The following is an 18,459-nucleotide window of genomic DNA, read 5'->3' as shown; positions in this document are numbered from 1 at the left end:
GATGGTGAGGTTCGAGGGCAGCCACCGAAATCAAGCATTCCGTTGGTTTGGGGACTGACCACAATCAACACCGTCGGGAACCATCGAAATGTCAATATCTAGCCACATTATTTGTACTGTACAATAATATTTTAAACACTAAAGTAAACTGCGAACATAAATGTCACCTGTTAGAACATACAGGTTTAACTTTACATCGTCAACGAAATGTAGAATCGAAAGCGCCGGTTCTCAAATGCAGAAACAGGCACGCTTGCTATACGACGATTACAGCGCCATCTATCACGAATGGGAAGCTACAGTTTGAGTAAAGCATACGTATTTTTGACGTAGAATGCGAATGTGCAATACAGAGGGCATTCACATTTCAAAATACGAACTTGACGCCGCCCCCGCAAGAAATGTGGCTGAGAGGTGTCCAGTTGTCGCAAAGACCCATGACCCCTTTACTAATAATAACTTTTCACTTAGATAGTTTTTTTTATACGATACGTCGTTTCAAGATATTTAATTGTCTCAAGTTAAAACTAACTCCCTGTGTAAATGACGAAAAAGAAAAAAGAGAATGCATGGCTGATGAAAGTCATTTGTCTCAGTTACTAACTTCAATTATTTTTTATCATGTAGATAAGAAAAGTCCGTCTTTTGCAACCGAATTTATTTATGTACACCATACATCTTTCGCCCATTTACGCTAGGCATCGTCAATGGCCCACAATACGATATGAGATTAGTAAAGATCTTTGGCAGCTCATTTTAAATGTGGCTATTTCTGTTTACAAATATATGGATGCGGTTTTTACTTACATTAATTTCATGTCCTATTCATGCATCCATCTGTTGCTCTACATTTGCTGAATGCTCATGGTACAAATTTCCCCAAATAAGCATTTGTTTGCATCTGTTCTGTACTGTAGCACACGCCATGCTGCTCAAAGGCTATAAAGGCCGGCCGCGGTGGTCTCGCGGTTAAGGCGCTCAGTCCGAAACCGCACGACTGCTACGGTCGCAGGTTCGAATCCTGCCTCGGGCATGGATGTGTGTGATGTCCTTAGGTTAGTTAGGTTTAAGTAGTTCTACGTTCTAGGGGACTGATGACCACATATGTTAAGTCCCATAGTGCTCAGAGCCATTTGAACCATTTTGCTATAGAGGTTTACTAAGGGATCATGGGAGCTGTAGGAGGGGAGAGTGGAGTGGGAAGTGTTGGGTGTGGATGGCGGGAACGTGGCTGGTGGGGCTCTGTGTGTGTGTGTGTGTGTGTGTGTGTGTGTGTGTGTGTGTGTGTGTGTCTGTGTGTGTGAGAGAGAGAGAGAGAGAGAGAGAGAGAGAGAGAGAGAGAGAGAGAGAGAGAGATACTTTGTGAATTAACACGTAATAGCTGCAGCTCGAAGTACTTGGTACGACTGCAAGAAATTTTAACGTCTTATACAAACAACATTCAAGGGCACTGAAGAGTCAATATATCCACTCCACATACGCAGAACATCTAATAAAGGAAAATAGGTAGGGATGACAACAAACTTCGTAGTGTCATGCCATAACAATAAATGAAGGAGAACGCAAACTCTACAGGAAAAATATTTCATAAAGAAAGCCATAAATAAAAATGAATATATTCTCAGTGACAAAAAGACCAGTAACAAAGGGGCAGTATTCAAACTAATTCACAGTTTACCATAAAAATAAATACAAAATCATTAAATAAAAAATTACACAAACACACACACACACACACACAGGCACGCACGCACGTACGCACACACACAGAGAGAGAGAGAGAGAGAGAGAGAGAGAGAGAGAGAGAGAGAGAGAGAGAGAGAGAGAGATCCCACCAGCAACGCACCCTCCATCCCCACCCCAACACTCACACTATGTTGCCCCCTTCTACAGGTCCTATGAACTTTCAGTCACCTCTCAAGCATGCGAGGAGTGTGCACTGAGCATTGTGCTGCAGTATAGGTTACATGTAACGAATTGTGTTTACTGGAAGCAACCTATTCTACGTATGTATGCATGAATACGACATGAATTGAATGTATGTAAAAAACACATCAGTCTGTTTGTAAATAGAAACAGCTAGATTTAAAACGAGCTGCCGAAAAATCAGTACAGATCTCATATAAAAGTATGTTTAATTAGATAAATTTCATTTGTTTATAGACCACTGAAGAAGCCTGGCGTGAACAGACGAAACATGTATGATACAAACAAATCCAACTGCGAAAGACGGAATTTTTCTTATCTATATGATAAAACGTAATTAAAGATAAGAAGCTTTTTATAAAAAATTGTTAGAATATATATTGATGTCAAAAACATTTATCTCTTGTAACATGTACCTTATGTGCCACATTCAATCGCTGAGTAAAACTGACTGTTGGTTGGACCTGTGTTGCGCGCGTGATCCGTGTCGAGAAATGAAATTTTAACTTTCACGAAATCCAAAATCTGAAATAAAGAAAATTAATCTAATTAAACCCAAAAGAAACTAATTGTGTGTCCAATGGTAATTATGTAGCTAAAACTCAATATCGAAGTACATTATGAACACTGCATAGTATTAAGAGCAATGTTTGATTTAGGAATATCCAGAAAAATAAATTTCTGCTCTATTTTTAAGAAAATAACTCTGTGAAATTACTAATACCGTTCACCGAAAATCAATCTGCTTGCTAACACTACATCTGAAATTCACGACTACTCACTGTTTGGTCAAGAACGCAAGGTGATGGTTCAAATGGCTCTGAGCACTATGGGACTCAACTGCTGTGGTCATTAGTCCACAAGAACTTAGAACTACTTAAACCTAACTAACCTAAGGACATCACACACATCCATGCCCGAGGCAGGATTCGAACCTGCAACCGTAGCAGTCGTACGGTTCCGGACTGCGGGCCTAGAACCGCGAGACCACCGCGGCCGGCGAACGCAAGGTGAAACTGACTTACTTCTTGCTCAACATGTTGTTTTTGTGTCGGAAGTCCTGACGTTTTCGAAAGCGAATACAAATCAACAACTGCAGCAACTAAAGAAAAATAATTTACTCAAAATTTTAATGCCTGTCAGAAACAATCTGTTGCTGCTTGTGGAGGAAGGTGGAATGCAAACACGATAGAATATTTAAAAAATTACTACGAAGCATGAAGGTGTGTTTTACTTTTTAAAAAAATCGGTTTAACAAATGAAGCTCTGATTATTGAGAAAAAAATAGCATAACATAAGAAAACTCTAGCAATTTCAAAATTCTCTCATTATAAAAATTACAAACATGCCTTTAAAATTCCTCCACAATCTTCTTCGTCAGTGTAAAGAACAGTAAAATATTATAAATGAGTTTTCATCGCGATAATACAATATTCCATATAGTTTCTCCCACGTACATAAACAATATATCTCTCTCTCAGAGAAATTAAACTGCTCGCTACTGTGTCTGAAGTAAGAATGCCCCAGCGAAGCACAACTGACTAGCAAGTCCACCACAGATAAAACTGAACACATAGTCAAGGATTTTATTAACTACAAATGCAGTGCGGTCATTCATCTTTGTCCCAGTACAGTAAAGGTACATTATATGCAATGGCAGAAAACATGCGAGAACCCTACAAAGTTGACACAGGATAAGTTGCGTAAAAGATCAGTCATAAGACTGATGACAATAATGATTTGATAATGTCTGACTCTAGACAATATTTCGCCATACTATAGGATGTCTGACAAATCCTCTAGCTGTGCTGTTGTCGCCACGCTGCCACCGAATGTTTCTAGCGGATTGCTCTTGCTGCTGCTCTAACCTGAGCTGAATTCAGCGATGCTCCTGCGCGTTCGATTGTTCCCCATTTTCCGACCGGACAAGCGCCAGTGGCTGTCGTTAGAGCCATCGGAAAATCCTTGTCCCGTGGCCCAGCTCCAAACAGCGAGTGCAGGGCTTGGTGAAGCGCACGCACAGCCAGCCTCGAAGGGCTGAAGGGCCCTCACAAAGGGCGGCAGTCGTTAGCGGCTCGGCTGCCCTCTGCACATCTGCCGCCCACATATCCGGCAGCCACACGTATTACAGCTGACACGTTGTCCACCCTCCACGTTGTGAGAGGGTGCTGGAACGGGAAAGGGCGTATCTACAAAGCGCTAAACGCATGGTTCTGATAACGTAACTGTCGCACTGTGTCGCTTTCGGAGGCACCCTTCCAGGCTGTGATCCTATAGCAGTGCTAATGGTTATTAGGGTTGCACAAGCTGTGCCAAGACAGGTAGTGGGGCGACGAACAGTGGCATGGCACAGTTTAGCGCTTGATGCATCGTCTTGCCGTAGGGATGACTTGTCGCTGAAACAATCGATTTTCCACATCAATTTAAAATAACCGGTTTCAGAAACAACCATTTTTTTATTCCGCTTATTTACCGTAATAAATGCAGAAATCGAACAGTGATTTATTTTAACTCACTCAGTTTAAACACACACAAAATCAAAATATTAAATTAAGTACGCAAATAAAAGGAAACTTAGTCCATTCATTGTTCTCTGCTTTTCTCGAAAATCCCTAAGTGGTTGAATACGACAAAAAAAAAATCACCAACATTATCCAGTTCAGAATGAATTTTTACTCTGCAGCGGAGTGTGCGCTGATACGAAACTTCCTGGCAGATTAAAACTGTATGCCGGACCGAGACTCTAACTCGATACCTTTGCCTTTCGCGGGCAAGTGCTCTATCACTTCGAATCTCGGTCTGGCACACAGTTTTAATCTGCTAGGAAGTTTCGTATCAGCGCACACTCCGCTGCAGTGTGAAAAGCTCATTCTGGAAACACCCCCCAGGCTGTGGCTAAGCCATGTCTCCGCAATATCCTTTCTTTCAGGAGTGCTAGTTCTGCAAAGTTTCGCAGGAGAGCTTCTGTAAAGTTTGGAAGCTAGGAGACGAGGTACTGGCAGAAGTAGAGCTGTGAGGAGGAGGCGTGAGTCGTGCTTGGGGAGATCAGATGGTAGAGCACTTGCCCGCGAAAGGTCCCGAGTTCGAGTCTCGGTCCGGCACACAGTTTTAATCTACGAGGAAGTTTTGCCCAGTTCATTTTAATCCTACGAAACCCTGCTCAAAAATCACACTGCAGTCGGGGATCAAACAATTATTTGGATGTTACGAATAGTCAGTATCGAAGGGTGAAAACTGAGGTTGAAAATCTCTACGTTTCGTGTTAATTTCCCCGTTTTCAAGAACTGCAAAGCAGATAAAGGCATATTATGTAGATACAGGCAGCTGATCTGATACTTTCTATTTTTGTACTACGAATAAACTGTTGATAAGTTTTCATTTATTACTGGCGCCACGATTTCTTCCATGTTTTTTATTCCATAGAAATGGCAGCCAGATGGATAATATTTTAACGGAAATGAAGCATTGTAAGTTCACTGCTATGCCACTTCGCAAAAATATTTCCAGACCAGTCTTGGTGCCCTCTACAACGGATGCCCGGCGGCCACAGAGAGAATCTACCGTATAAACCAGATGAGGAAAAGTCTTCCACACTGCACGCACATACGTACCTTAAGCCACGACAAACACAAACAGGGACATTACTGTCTCAGCAACGCTGTAAAAGTTCTGATGCCACGTGTTGGTTGCTCGTTTCTGCTGGTGTTGTTAGTTTCCATTTTCCACAGTAACGCAATATTTCAAATCATGCAAGTACTCTTCGTTTAAAAAAGGTTTGTTTGATAGAGAAAAATTGTAGCACTGCTCCCATGGATGTCTCTTTTTTTTTACTCAGTTGTTGGGAAAAAAATAAAAACACCTGTTATAAACGAGACCAAACAAATATCGAAAAATACCTGTTATTCAGGACTACAATGCCGACATCGGTTTTCACTGGTTGGTTTTTTCTATCCCTATCCTGCGGATTGTGACTGTATAGTTGGAATTAATTTTTGTCTTAGAAGCGGGACAAATTTGGCTACCAGCTATTAAAATAATAGTTACTGAGCCGCACGCATTACGCACGATCCTATCCGATTTTTCATACGGAGTTTTATTTTTTTTTATTTTTGGTAAGTTCCTGTGGGACCAAACTGCAGTGGTCATCGGTCTTTGGCTTACACCCTACTTAATCTAACTTTAACTTACGCTATGGATGCCTGAGGGAGGACTCGAACTGAAAACTGAACTTCCGTCGGGGAGGGGGGGAGGGAGAGGGGGGGGGGGGGAGGGCGCGAACCGTGGCTACCTTGCGCGGATTTAATACAGTGTGATTCGCCAGCAACGAAGTTCCTTTTCACAACTCACTTCTCTCTTCGTCAATTATAACTATTTAATTTTCTTGATAATTTACCACATTTTGGCGGAATGTGATCAGCTCTTTACTCCGGCCTTGATTGTTTAAGGGGGAAAAAATTCATCTTTCATCTGCCAAATGTGGTTTAGCATTATAACTCCATTCAAATGCAAATATTTCGTTGGAAATAATTACATTCTGTCGTAGAAAAATGTGACTAAATATATTATTTATGTATGGGATTGAAAACCAATGAAGACAAGATCCCATCTGAAATCATCTTTATTTGGATTCATTATTTGTCCCGGATAACAATCTAGCCATCTTCATATCATAAAACATTCTTGATTATATTGGTGCCATTACGGCTTCACACATCGTTAAAATCTTTCTTAAAGCTACAACGTCTGTATATTACCGAATTAAAAGCCTCTTTCGATGATGCATGGCCAGTGTAATTGAACGACGGTCATAAAACGAAGGCGTTATGCCGTTAAAACAGTATTTACATAATTTCGTCACAAATATTATCATTCATATGTTGTGGAGTGGTACATTTGGATCGTATAGGAGCTGATGCCCATTACACGGAACAAGAAACACAACATTCGGCATATATGTGTATGGCTGGTGCTGTGTTGAATGGGGACTGATGGCAGTTTTTATTAAATCTTGCAACGTATTTCAGAATCTGCGTATTCAAACTAGGTGAAAATTGTAGCACATGTTAATGGCAAATTATAGCATTAAAAATGTCCTTCCTGGGTCTTTCGATAAATTTTCACTGTTTCTCATTGTATTTCCTTTTATGGAAACTCAACATCTAACATATTTACACTTGGAACGTACCTTTTTCATCACCTCGCTCAAGCACAGAAATAAGTAACTTATTAAAACTATTTGCACATGATGATGGACCCACGGGGTTCAAGAACCAACGTGTCATTCAATAAAACATCAAAATATGTAACTGAAGATAATATCCATACTTCCTGTGTAACTAAAAGTGATTACAATTACGAGCAACTTAAATTAGAACAATCATGTAGAAAATGTTGTGGGAAAAGCGAATCGAAGACGGATTTTGCCAGCGGAACATTTACTAGATGCAACAAATCTACTAAAGAGACTGTCTATACTATGCCTGCAGTCCTTTTCTGGAGTACTGCTGCGCTGTTTGCGATCCTTACTAGGTAGAACTGACAAAGGACATCGAAAAAGCACAAAGGAGGGCAGGCCGTTTTGTATTACCGCGAATTAGGAGAGGGTCAGGCATGGATAAGATACGCGCGTTGGGGTGGCAATGATTAAAACATAAAGTTTTTTGCTGCTGCAATCATCTGCAACCGCTCGCTCAACGAAAGATCCGAACCCAAAGACAGGTCACACCAAAATTCAGGGAAGGCGCTGTAATAATTGGCTAATATACAGGCACATACCATTAACGTTGGTATGCAAGAGCATTTTGGAACTGTGTTGCGTTCGAGTATTATGAATTACCGCAAGAAAACGGTCTATTGACATACAGTCAACATGGGTTTAGAAAACGTCGTTCTTGTGAAACACAACTAGCGCTTTACTGACACGAAGTGTTGAATGCTATTGACAAGAGATTTCAAATTAATTCCGTATTTCTTGATTTTCAGAAGGCTTTTGAAACTTAACCTCAAAAGCGCCTTGTAATCAAATTGCGTGCTATCCCTTAAACTGGGATATCGTCTCAGTTATGCGACTAGATTCGTGATTTGCTACCCGAGAAGTCATAGTTCGTAGCAACTGAAGGAAAGTAATCGAGTAAAACTGATTTCTGGTGTTCCCCAAGGTAGTGTTGAAGGCCCTCTGTATAAACGGTTTAGGAGACAATCTGAGCAGGTTGCAGATGATGCTGTCGTGTATCAGCTATTACAGTCATTGGACGTTAAAAACCAAACGCAAAACTATTTAATAAGTTATATGTATGATGCGAAAATTGGGAACTACCCTAAATAATGAAAAGTGTGAGGTCATCCACATAACTGCTAAAAGGAATCCGTTAAACTTCGGTTACACATTAAATCAATCAACTCTAAAGGCAGTGAATTCGACTAAATGCCTGGGAATTATTATTAACCACAACTTAAATAGGAAAGAACACATAGAGAACTAGTGCGGAAGGCGAACCGAGGACTGCGTTTTATTAGCAGAACACTTAAAAATGTAACCGATCTACTAAAGAGTATGTCAACACTATCCTTGTCCATCCTCTTCTGGAATACTCCTGCGCAGTGTTGGATCCTTACCAGATAGATTAACGGAGGACACGCAGAAAATTCCAAGAAAGGCAGAACGTTTCGTATAATCGAGAAGTAGGGAGAGAGTATCACGGACATGGTACATGATGTGGGGCGGTCATCATTAAAATAAAGGCGTTCGAGAGTGGAATAATAGAGAATTAGTGTGAAGGAGGTTCGGTGAACCCTCTGACAGGCATTTAAGTGTCATTTGTAGAGTAGCCATGTAGATGTAGATCTTTTCACGAAATTTCAATCACTAATTTCATCCTCCTAAGGTGAAAATATTGTGTTATTTTCAGCTACATACTGAGAAATGACCATAATACTAAAATAGAAATCAGAGCTCGTCGCCGAAAGATTTGGTTGTTGATTATTCCCGCGTGCAGCTCGAGAGCGGAACGGTACAGAAATAGTCTGAAGGCAGTTCTACGAACTATCCGCCGAGCACTTAAGCGTGAGTTGCAGAGAAATCACTCAGATGTACACGTAGAAATAAATATCCTACTACGAAAAATCTGTTGTTTTGCGTTTCGAGGTGCTCTCGAAGAAGCGAGATCTCTTGTAATTGTTTGATCATCAGGCTTCTCCTATCTCACGACCTAATTGGGACCGCGGCGATGTCGAACTGTTTAGACATTCGTATCCCCTTTAAAACTTAATTTCTTCCGATAAACCGTAAAAGAAGGCGTATAGGGGGAAAGAGCACCACGCGTCTTCCACAATTAGAAGGAAGCAGACGCAGACATAAACACGAAGGGACTGTGTTTGGATGGCAGAGAGGGGGTTGAAAGGGCGACTCACTGGTGCTACGTCGCTGATGGGGGAACCGCGTCCGATGATCCACCGCTGGCGCCAATAGCATCGTCTATCGCCAGCTACATCTTTTTACTCCATTTCAGTCTGCTTTGGGAAATGAGACATACAGCGTTTCAGGGGAGTACATTTAACATACATTTGCAGAAATAAAATAATTCTGTTCGAGCAAAACTCAAATTCTTTTTCTTTAACGTCAAACATGTTTCGGCGGAGTTCCACCAACGCCGATGGGTTATTTTGTGCCAAATAACGTATAAAAGTTTGCGTTGTTGTTTATACAGTTTGGAATTGCGCTACTTAGATTCGTGACATTATTAACAAAATATATACCTTACTATTGCATCCTGATGTTCGTGTGACTGCCTGTCATTTGCAGTACAGATGATACTTTGCTCCAGTTTGTCATCTGAAATCAATCAGGATATCCCAGTATTATATTTACTGAAATGTTATAACTAAAATGAAACTATAACTTTATTCAATTTGTTAATGTTATACAGTGTAATGGTACTAACATTATTTTACGTTCTGATGTCCGCACTGGTTATTTGTTATTCTTTAACTATCGTTTGTTAGGTTCACGTATTAGCTAGTGAAGTAAGTTGCAAGGATCTGTTATTTATGTTGGCTTTGTAAACGGGTGAGTGGGGAGGGAGCTGTGTATGTAATTTGTATGTACTTATTTTCTGTTGCTTCCACTTACTTATGTCACTCTGTAAACTGCACTAACAATCAACGTGTCACTGTTAGTTACTAGAGGGCTGCCTCGACTTCGCACAGGCAGCACTATCTAAGGCCGGAAGAGGTTTCTTGTGCAGCGGTAATTTTGGTTGCGTAGATTTATGATAAAAATTCAGAGAACGACGTCAGGTAACTGAATATTAACTCGACATCCTAGCATAACTTAAACGACCTCCGAGGGTTCCATTGGCGCGAATGATTAATGTTATGCTGCCAGGTGTTGTGCTGAGTTCTTGTTTCCATTTTACGCATAAAATAGAAACAATAACTCGGAAGAACACTGTTTAAATCGTTTAAGTTATTACCAGTGTGCTTCAGGGCGTTCTATGTATAAAATGGAAACAGCATCTCAAACAATGTGTCGACAGCAGGCTCTGGCGTCTCTCTCTCTCTCTCTCTCTCTCTCTCTCTCTCTCTCTCTCTCTCTGTGTGTGTGTGTGTGTGTGTGTGTTTTCTGCTTTTGTACCGGATTCTGTGCTAGTTTTTTTAGAGCAGGGAACATAGTTCTATTGCGGAGCGTCGTATATTATTTTACTCGTATTATTCCTTTTCCTTCTACGGTGATTTTCTGTACATGGTAATTTTGTCTTTACACAAGAGAGAGAACCGTGCTTCTATATTTGAAAATAAACAAGCGCAAAAAGCGAGCGTCAGCCGCAACATAATACCGAGAGGAGTTAAAAGGGTAACTTGTATAAATATCGCTGATGTAAATTTGCAATCCCTAAAGAAGTGGTGTCAAAAAGTGTGAGATGTTTTAGATATGCTGAATCTATCGTCTGTTTGTGCCGATTCAGAAATGGCTTTAGATATTAACGAATGTAATAGATACGCTACTACAACTTTTCATAATTGTATCGTGACTCAAATAAACCACCAATGTTGCAGAAAAAAATAGTCTTTGATTAGGCAAAGGAGAAAGACGATTTCAGAAGTGGATACAGCGTAATGGCCCGTTTACGAGTGGTAACAGTAGTTGTAGTGCGAATCAACAAGCATGAACAGTCCACTGTGGGACGAACCGCACAGTAACCCTGGGTTCGGCGTGGGGTGGGTGGACTGCTGTAGGCCGTTGTGGGGCTGTGTACCACTAAGGGCTACGGCAGGAAGAAGCCTCTCCGTCGTTTCTAGGTCCCGGTTTAAATACACAAAACACAGCACAATAGAGCAGGAAAACCACACGATTAAAAGCATAGGTGGTATAGGGGAAACGGCGTGGTAAGTTTTGTGCAGAGCCATGCCACCTTCGGGAGCAACAATGTCTCCAACCCGGTTGGGCACAGAGTTGAACTAAGCTTTAATGGCAGACCCGGGTACGTCGCCCAATGCTGCCTAGTGCAGTTCATCAATCGTAGTGGCTAGCAAGTGGTGAAGTGCCCAGATCAGGACGTACTGGCAAGGGGAATAGAATCAAACACTCTGTATCGGGGAAACATGCTGTTACCTTGTTGGAAGATATCACAGAGACCGCAAAGACAGGGCACAGCCGAAAGCCTAAACATGATGGGTGCTATCCAGGTTGGCTGCTTTGTGAACCACAGCTGACCCTGTTGTGTAATCGATGGCACTCACGTCAGTTCTACCACATCACGTGGTGGACCCATATAACGATGACCAATGCAATGGGTCAACGTACATTATTCTCAGAGGCTCCATACACAAATATATTCATCGTGACGCTGTATGCAGAACCGGCACTCGACTGAAAAGACGAAGCGGTGCCACCCCTGTGTTCAGTGTCGTCGGGGTCATCAGAGGAAGCAGCAACGAAGTTCGCCGAGTGCCAGTTCGTGGCGCTCCAGACGCCATCGTACCTCCCGCGTGGATACTTGTTTTGCTGCAATGATTCTAGAGGTGGCAGGGGTAAAATACAGGGAGCGAAAGGCTATTTACAATTTGTACAGAAACCAGATGGCAGTTATGAGCCGAGGGGCATGAAAGGGAAGCAGTGGTCGGGAAGGGAGTAAGACAGGGTTGTAGCCTCTCCCCGATGTTATTCAATCTCTATATTGAGCAAGCAGTAAAGGAAACAAAAGAAAAATTTGGAGTAGGTATTAAAATCCAGGGAGAAGAAATAAAAACTATGAGGTTCGCCGATGATATTGTAATTCTGTCAGAGACAGCAAAGGACTTGGAAGAGCAGTTGAATGGAATGGACAGTGTCTTGAAAGGAGGATATAAGGTGAACATCAACAAAAGCAAAACGAGGATAATGGAATGTAGTCGAATTGTCGGGTGATGCTGAGGGAATTAGATTAGGAAATGAGACACTTAAAGTAGTAAAAGAGTTTTCCTATTTGGGGAGCAAAATAACTGATGATGGTCCAAGTAGAGAAGATATAAAATGTAGACTGGCAATGCCAAGGAAAGCGTTTCTGAAGAAGAGAAATTTGTTAACGTCGAGTATAGATTTAAGTGTCAGGAAGTCGTTTCTGAAAGTATTTGTATGGAGTGTAGCCATGTATGGAAGTGAAACATGGACGATAAATAGTTTGGACAAGAAGAGAATAGAAGCTTTCGAAATGTGGTGCTACAGAAGAATGCTAAAGATTAGATGGGTAGATCACATAACTAATGAGGAGGTATTGAATAGAATTGGGGAGAAGAGAAGTTTGTGGCACAACTTGGCTAGAAGAAGGGATCGGTTGGTAGGACATGTCCTGAGGCATCAAGGGATCACAAATTTATCATTGGAGGGCAGCGTGGAGGGTAAAAATCGTAGAGGGAGACCAAGAGATGAATACACTAAACAGATTCAGAAGGATGTAGGTTGCAGTAGGTACTGGGAGATGAAGGAGCTTGCACAGGATAGATTAGAATGGAGAGCTGCATAAACCAGTCTCAGGACTGAAGACCACAACAACAACAATTCCATTCTCCGACTCGAAGTATGTGACGTGACTGTACTGCCTTCTATAAAGTGAACAATATATTCTATCATGTGCTAGTCGTATCGGCTAGCTGAGATCATGTATGGCGTTGAAAATGGCTCTCCTGAACCCATAGTAGGTATATTCCCTTGACAGTCGCGTTATCACGTACTACGCGAGCAGCAATATCGTAGAACGATAAATCGCAGCCTTACAACACACGACTTCTGAATGAGAAACCTGCTGTGTAATCTTTCTTTATGCACAGAATATAGATGGTATTGCTCCTGGTTGCCACAGTGAGCTGGAAAGAAAAGCCTCCGAATTTCTTATAGAAAAACTCTTACAGGGTTTCAAATAAAACAAACATTAGAAACGTTATATATCTTTATTTTTCCTGTCTACATATTTACTTCTTAACATACTCACTCCGGCGACAAACCAATTTTTTGATACTGTTAACAGTAGACTGTTTCGCTTTGTTGACGGACTCACAACCTAACCTCTGCTTGCATCGCTCCGTCGCTATCAAAGTCCTTGAAGGTGTTCTTTATGTTTTGGAAATAGATAAAAATCGGATGGGGCAAAGTCGGAACTGTATGGATCATGATCGATAATAGTGAACCCAAGGTGTCGGATTGCTTGGAGATGTCGCAGCGCTCTTGCGTGATCTGGCATTGTAATGTTATACGGGAGGGTGCTCCATGTGCCGAATAACTCTTTGAATTCGGAGCTTGATACACCACGCTGTTTCTCACGCACCGACATACTATAGTTACGTTACACACCGCCATGTTACGTGCTACAATTCAGAGCCTTATAGCGGCATAGCGGCTGGAGGCTGCAAATACGAGGGTTGGAACTTAAATAATGGCAACTACTTATTTACAGCTCGTACTAAACAGATACGTGCTTCAAAGTTTTACTGACCTTCAAATTAGTCATGAGCATTGTGTATAATCAGTTGCCAGCGATATGGAAGTCGTAGGATAGTCTTAGCAGTGCCAGTGGTGTTGACAGTCCGAGCGGCGCGGTCTATTGCCCGACGACTTTGTAGCAGATATGAATCGAATGGCGTGAAGTGTTTCCTTCAGTTTAGAACTCGACTTGCACTGGCACTGCTAACAGTATCCTACGACTTCCACATCGCTGGCAACGGATTATACACAATGCTGGTGACTCCTTTGAAGGTCATGAAAACTTTGAAATACGTATCTATTTTGTACGAGCTGTAAATAAATAGTTGCGACTGTTAAAGTACCAATGCTCGTATGTGGACATGAAGAATAAAGATGGAGATTGTTAATAACGTTTGTTTTCTTTAAAGGATTTTAAGAGTTTTCACATTACAGATTCTGAGGAATTACTTTTTAGCATGCCGACTTGTTTTGTGCAGTAGGGCTGAATTGTACATTAGAGGATGTATTACAGTACGCTTCAACACAATTTTGACCTTTGTTGCATACGGGTTTCATGGCGTTGTAGTTTGAATGGGCAGCTTGTACTGTGTTGTATAATCATACCAGTTAGCTATGTTTACGAGACCATGCAAAAATGGCTCTGAGCACTATGGGACTCAACTGCTGTGGTCATTAGTCCCCTAGAACTTAGAACTACTTAAACCTAACTAACCTAAGGACATCACACACATCCATGCCCGAGGCAGGATTCGAACCTGCGACCGTAGCAGTCGCACGGTTCCGGACTGCGCGCCTAGAACCGCAAGACCACCGCGGCCGGCTACGAGACCATCCCTCGTATGCTCGATGGCAATGACAAAACACAGTTGTTTCTTCATCCAGCCGGCCGTTGTGGCCGAGCGGTTCTAGGCGCGTTCGAATGTAAGAATGTATGTGCTGTCCTTAGGTTAGTCAGGTTAAAATAGCTCTAAGTCTAGGGGACTGATGTCGTCAGATGTTAAGTCCCGTAGTGCTCAGAGCCATGTACTGATGTGTGAGGTGATCTGACAATAGAAAATCTGAATCGGCAAATCGTCGAACGAGGTTTGAATCGCGTCCTTAGTGACTGACTCTAATCAGCTGCTTGAAGACCAGGGCTTCACAACAAACGTGCTCCGTGAGGAGATGGTAAGTGCAGACCTGCAGGCAGCGAGTTCTAACCCTACTCCACAGGGAGAGGGGAGGGTGGGGGGAGACGTATGGAGGTTTGTGTAAACGAGCAAATAGATCCTGGCGAAAATGCTTGCAGAAGTTTAGACTTTATATTCCCTGTCGCATTACGCATCAATTGCTTCAAGCTGCAAAGCAGCGCAGATCTGGAACTGGATGACTTTTCATTTCCCATTTAACTGTTCTCTAATAGTAATTCTTCTTGCCAACATGACTGGCACTCCTTCTGTAGACACACAAACTAATAAATTCCATGACAAACCTAAATTTTCTACACTTTCTTCAACGCTGTAAGAGTGTCAATTCCAGCGGTGTGCATGTGATATCTACAATTTGCAACCAACTCTATGCAACCGGGCTTTGAATGTCGTCTGCCATAAACTGTGTGGGACGCCTCACTATTATGTATGATCTACACCTACATCTACATCTACACAGATACTCCCCAAACCACCGTACGGCGCGTAACGCAGGGTGTCCCGAACCACAACTTGTCATTTCATTTCCTGTTCCACTAGCAAAGAGAGCGAGGGAAAACGACTGCCTGTACGCCTCCGTATGAACCCTTACTGTTGGTAAACCCTAACCTCGCGTGTCTTGTCTTCGTGGTCCTTATGCGCAGTGTATGTTGGCGGCAGTAGAATCGTTTGGCAGTCAGCTTCAAATGCCGGTTCTCTAAATTTTCGAAACAGTGTTTTACGAAAAGAACGTCGTCTTCCCTCCAGGGATTCGTATTTGCGTTCCCGAAGCATCTCCGTAACACTTACGTGTTGTTCGAGCCTACTGGTAGCAAATCTAGCAGCCCACCTCTGAAATGCTTCGATATATTCCTTCAATGCGACCTGGTACGGACCCCAAACAGTTGAGCAGTACTCAAGAATAGGTCGCACCAGCGCCCTACATGCGGTCTCCTTTACAGGTGAACCACTCTTTCCTGAAATTCTCCCAATATACAGTAGTCGACCATTCTCCTTCCCTACGACTGCTGTCACATTCTCGTTCCATTTCAGATTCTTTGCAACGTTGCGCCGAGATACTTACACGACTTGACGGTGTGGACCAGGCCACAACTAATGCTGTATCCGAACATTACAGGCGACGTCACGTGTATTACTCTACCTGAAATGGACATGAAAGTTTGGCTGCAACTACCAAGTATTCTGTTATTAACACTGGAACTCTAAAGGGGGAAAAATGTTACATTGCCATTAAACCATCGCAAAGTGCACTACTCCACATTTTATTCAAATGAAGTGATAATTTATAGGTTATATATTGCTTAATTATCATTATTAGGTCTCCAGTGCAATATCACATACCAAATTAAATGCAAAATGTCTAATTTTATACCCTACTGCAATCGTAAGGTTTACGAGGGTTAAGTAATCTATGGTTAAATCATCATCTGTGAAGGGGACAAGCATTTTGCTAAAAGTGTTCAATTTCATAGCCCCTCCGAACAGCACAATGATTCGAGTTATATTCCTATCCAGTCAGCTTCCTTCTAAGTTTTATAACCTCTTATGCACACTCTCAGGTGCTTCACATTTCCTGTTTCCGTATTCTTTGACGCTGTAAGGCATGTAGTACCTCGAACTTTCTGGAAGTATTCAGCTTCTTACGATACACTAAACATTTTGCAAAGTCATCTTTTTGTGTAAAATGGTAAGATTCCACGCACTGCGGAGTGAAGTGCGAAGACATTGTCAATGTTACATCCCTGCCATGTTACGGCACCGCTGTCAAAACTGATCTTTTCCTGTTCCACAGTCGGCGTCTCTTCTGTGTTGTCGCGACCATACGATGTGCGCACATCTTCCTCACTCACCACCACGCCGCACCTGCTCTGCTCGCGAGCAACATGCCTGCCATGTTACGGCACCGCTGTCAAAACTGAGCTTTCCCTGTTCCACAGTCGGCGTCTCTTCTGTGTTGTCGCGACCACACGATGTGCGCACATCTTCCTCACTCACCACCACGCCGCACCTGCTCTGCTCGCGAGCAACATGCCTGCCATGTTACGGCACCGCTGTCAAAACTGAGCTTTCCCTGTTCCACAGTCGGCGTCTCTTCTGTGTTGTCGCGACCACACGATGTGCGCACATCTTCCTCACTCACCACCACGCCGCATCTGCTCTGCTCGCGAGCAAGAGCGTGAGCTTGCGCGAGGGTTCACGCTCAAAATCAGAGTTAATGGGTAGTTATTGAACTATGTCAAAAAAGTAAATTAGTTACAAACTACAGCGTACACACTCTTTATTCAACATGAAAACGTCACCACATGTATTCAGATTTAGGTTATCACATGTTCGATATGCCTGCCATCATTGGCGATGATGTGGCGCAGACGAATAGCGAAATTCTGCATGACGCGGTGAAGTGTCGGAACATCGATGCTGTCGATGACCTCCTGAACGGCTGTTTTCAGCTCAGCAATGGTTTTGGCGTTGTTGCTGTACACCTTGTCTTTAACATAGTCCCACAGAAAGGAGCCGCATGTGTTCATGTCCGGAGAAAGATGGCTGCCAATCGAGGACCATGCCAGTAGTCTCTGGGTACCCCAGAGCCAGAATACAGTCCCCAGCTCCTCCAGGATATCAAGCACTCTCCTGCTTCTATGGGGGGTCGAGCTCCGTCTTGCATGAGCCACATCTTGTCGAGATCAGGTTCACTTAAAATAATGAGGATAAAATCATGTTCCAAAACCTTCACGTACAGTTTGGTAGTCACCATGCCATCAGGGAATATCGCACCGACTATTCCGTGAGTGGACATTACATTGCACACGGTCACCGGCTGAGGGCGAAGAGACTTCTCCATCGCGAAATGCGGATTCTCAGTCCCCCAGATGCGCCAGTTTTGTTTATTGACGAACCCATCCAAATGAAAGTGGGCTTCGACGCAAAAGCAAACCATTCAAATTCCCATTATGCCCCGCGGCCAACTGTGCAGTTTGAACGTCCTTAAGGCAAACCGTTCAGAAATTATGAAGATTTTATTTGACATAGTTCAATATTAAGCCCTTTTGTAGACTGTCGTTTCTGGACTCGGGCGTCTCGCCCGCCCGTTACGGACGAGCGCTCCCGCCAATAGGCGCGGTGAAGGCGAGTGCAGCTGCTCAAAGGCGACGGCTCAATTATTGAATAGCTGGCCCCGGGAGGTGCGGCGTGCAGCGAAGCCGAGCCCAGCCTGGGCGCCCGAATCGACCGCAAAGCACACGGCAGCGTTATCTTGGCCGGCGCCGACCATAAATCAGGATACATTAAAGCGGATCGATAGGCGCCGCATTCCTGCTCCACACAGGCGCCTACGCACTCACGCACAACTTGCAGCCTGCACTGGTGTTGGGCGGGGAGGGGAGCATAGGA

At 42.9% G+C, this 18,459-nt stretch overlaps 1 protein-coding gene across 13 annotated transcripts in view; it reads right to left on the bottom strand.

The window, feature by feature from the left end:
- LOC126271885 (dystroglycan 1) overlaps positions 1–18,459 on the bottom strand; it is a 960,129-nt gene that overhangs the window by 390,014 nt on the left and 551,656 nt on the right. For 3 of the 13 annotated variants that reach the window (XM_049974252.1, XM_049974246.1, XM_049974253.1), the window contains one exon: positions 2,343–2,451. The exons of 8 other annotated variants lie outside the window; for them this stretch is intronic. The gene's annotated coding sequence lies outside the window, so the exon portion shown is untranslated. Of the gene's footprint in view, positions 1–2,342; positions 2,452–9,681; positions 9,758–18,459 lie in introns of all 13 variants that reach the window. 2 more of the 13 variants (XM_049974256.1, XM_049974249.1) reach the window with 1 other exon arrangement.

This window comes from Schistocerca gregaria, chromosome 5, assembly GCF_023897955.1.
Source record: "Schistocerca gregaria isolate iqSchGreg1 chromosome 5, iqSchGreg1.2, whole genome shotgun sequence".
In the NCBI taxonomy this organism is placed as follows: Eukaryota; Metazoa; Arthropoda; class Insecta; order Orthoptera; family Acrididae; genus Schistocerca; species Schistocerca gregaria.
The sequence above is the reverse complement of the archived record's forward strand: the minus strand, read 5'-3'. Positions and strand labels throughout refer to the sequence as shown.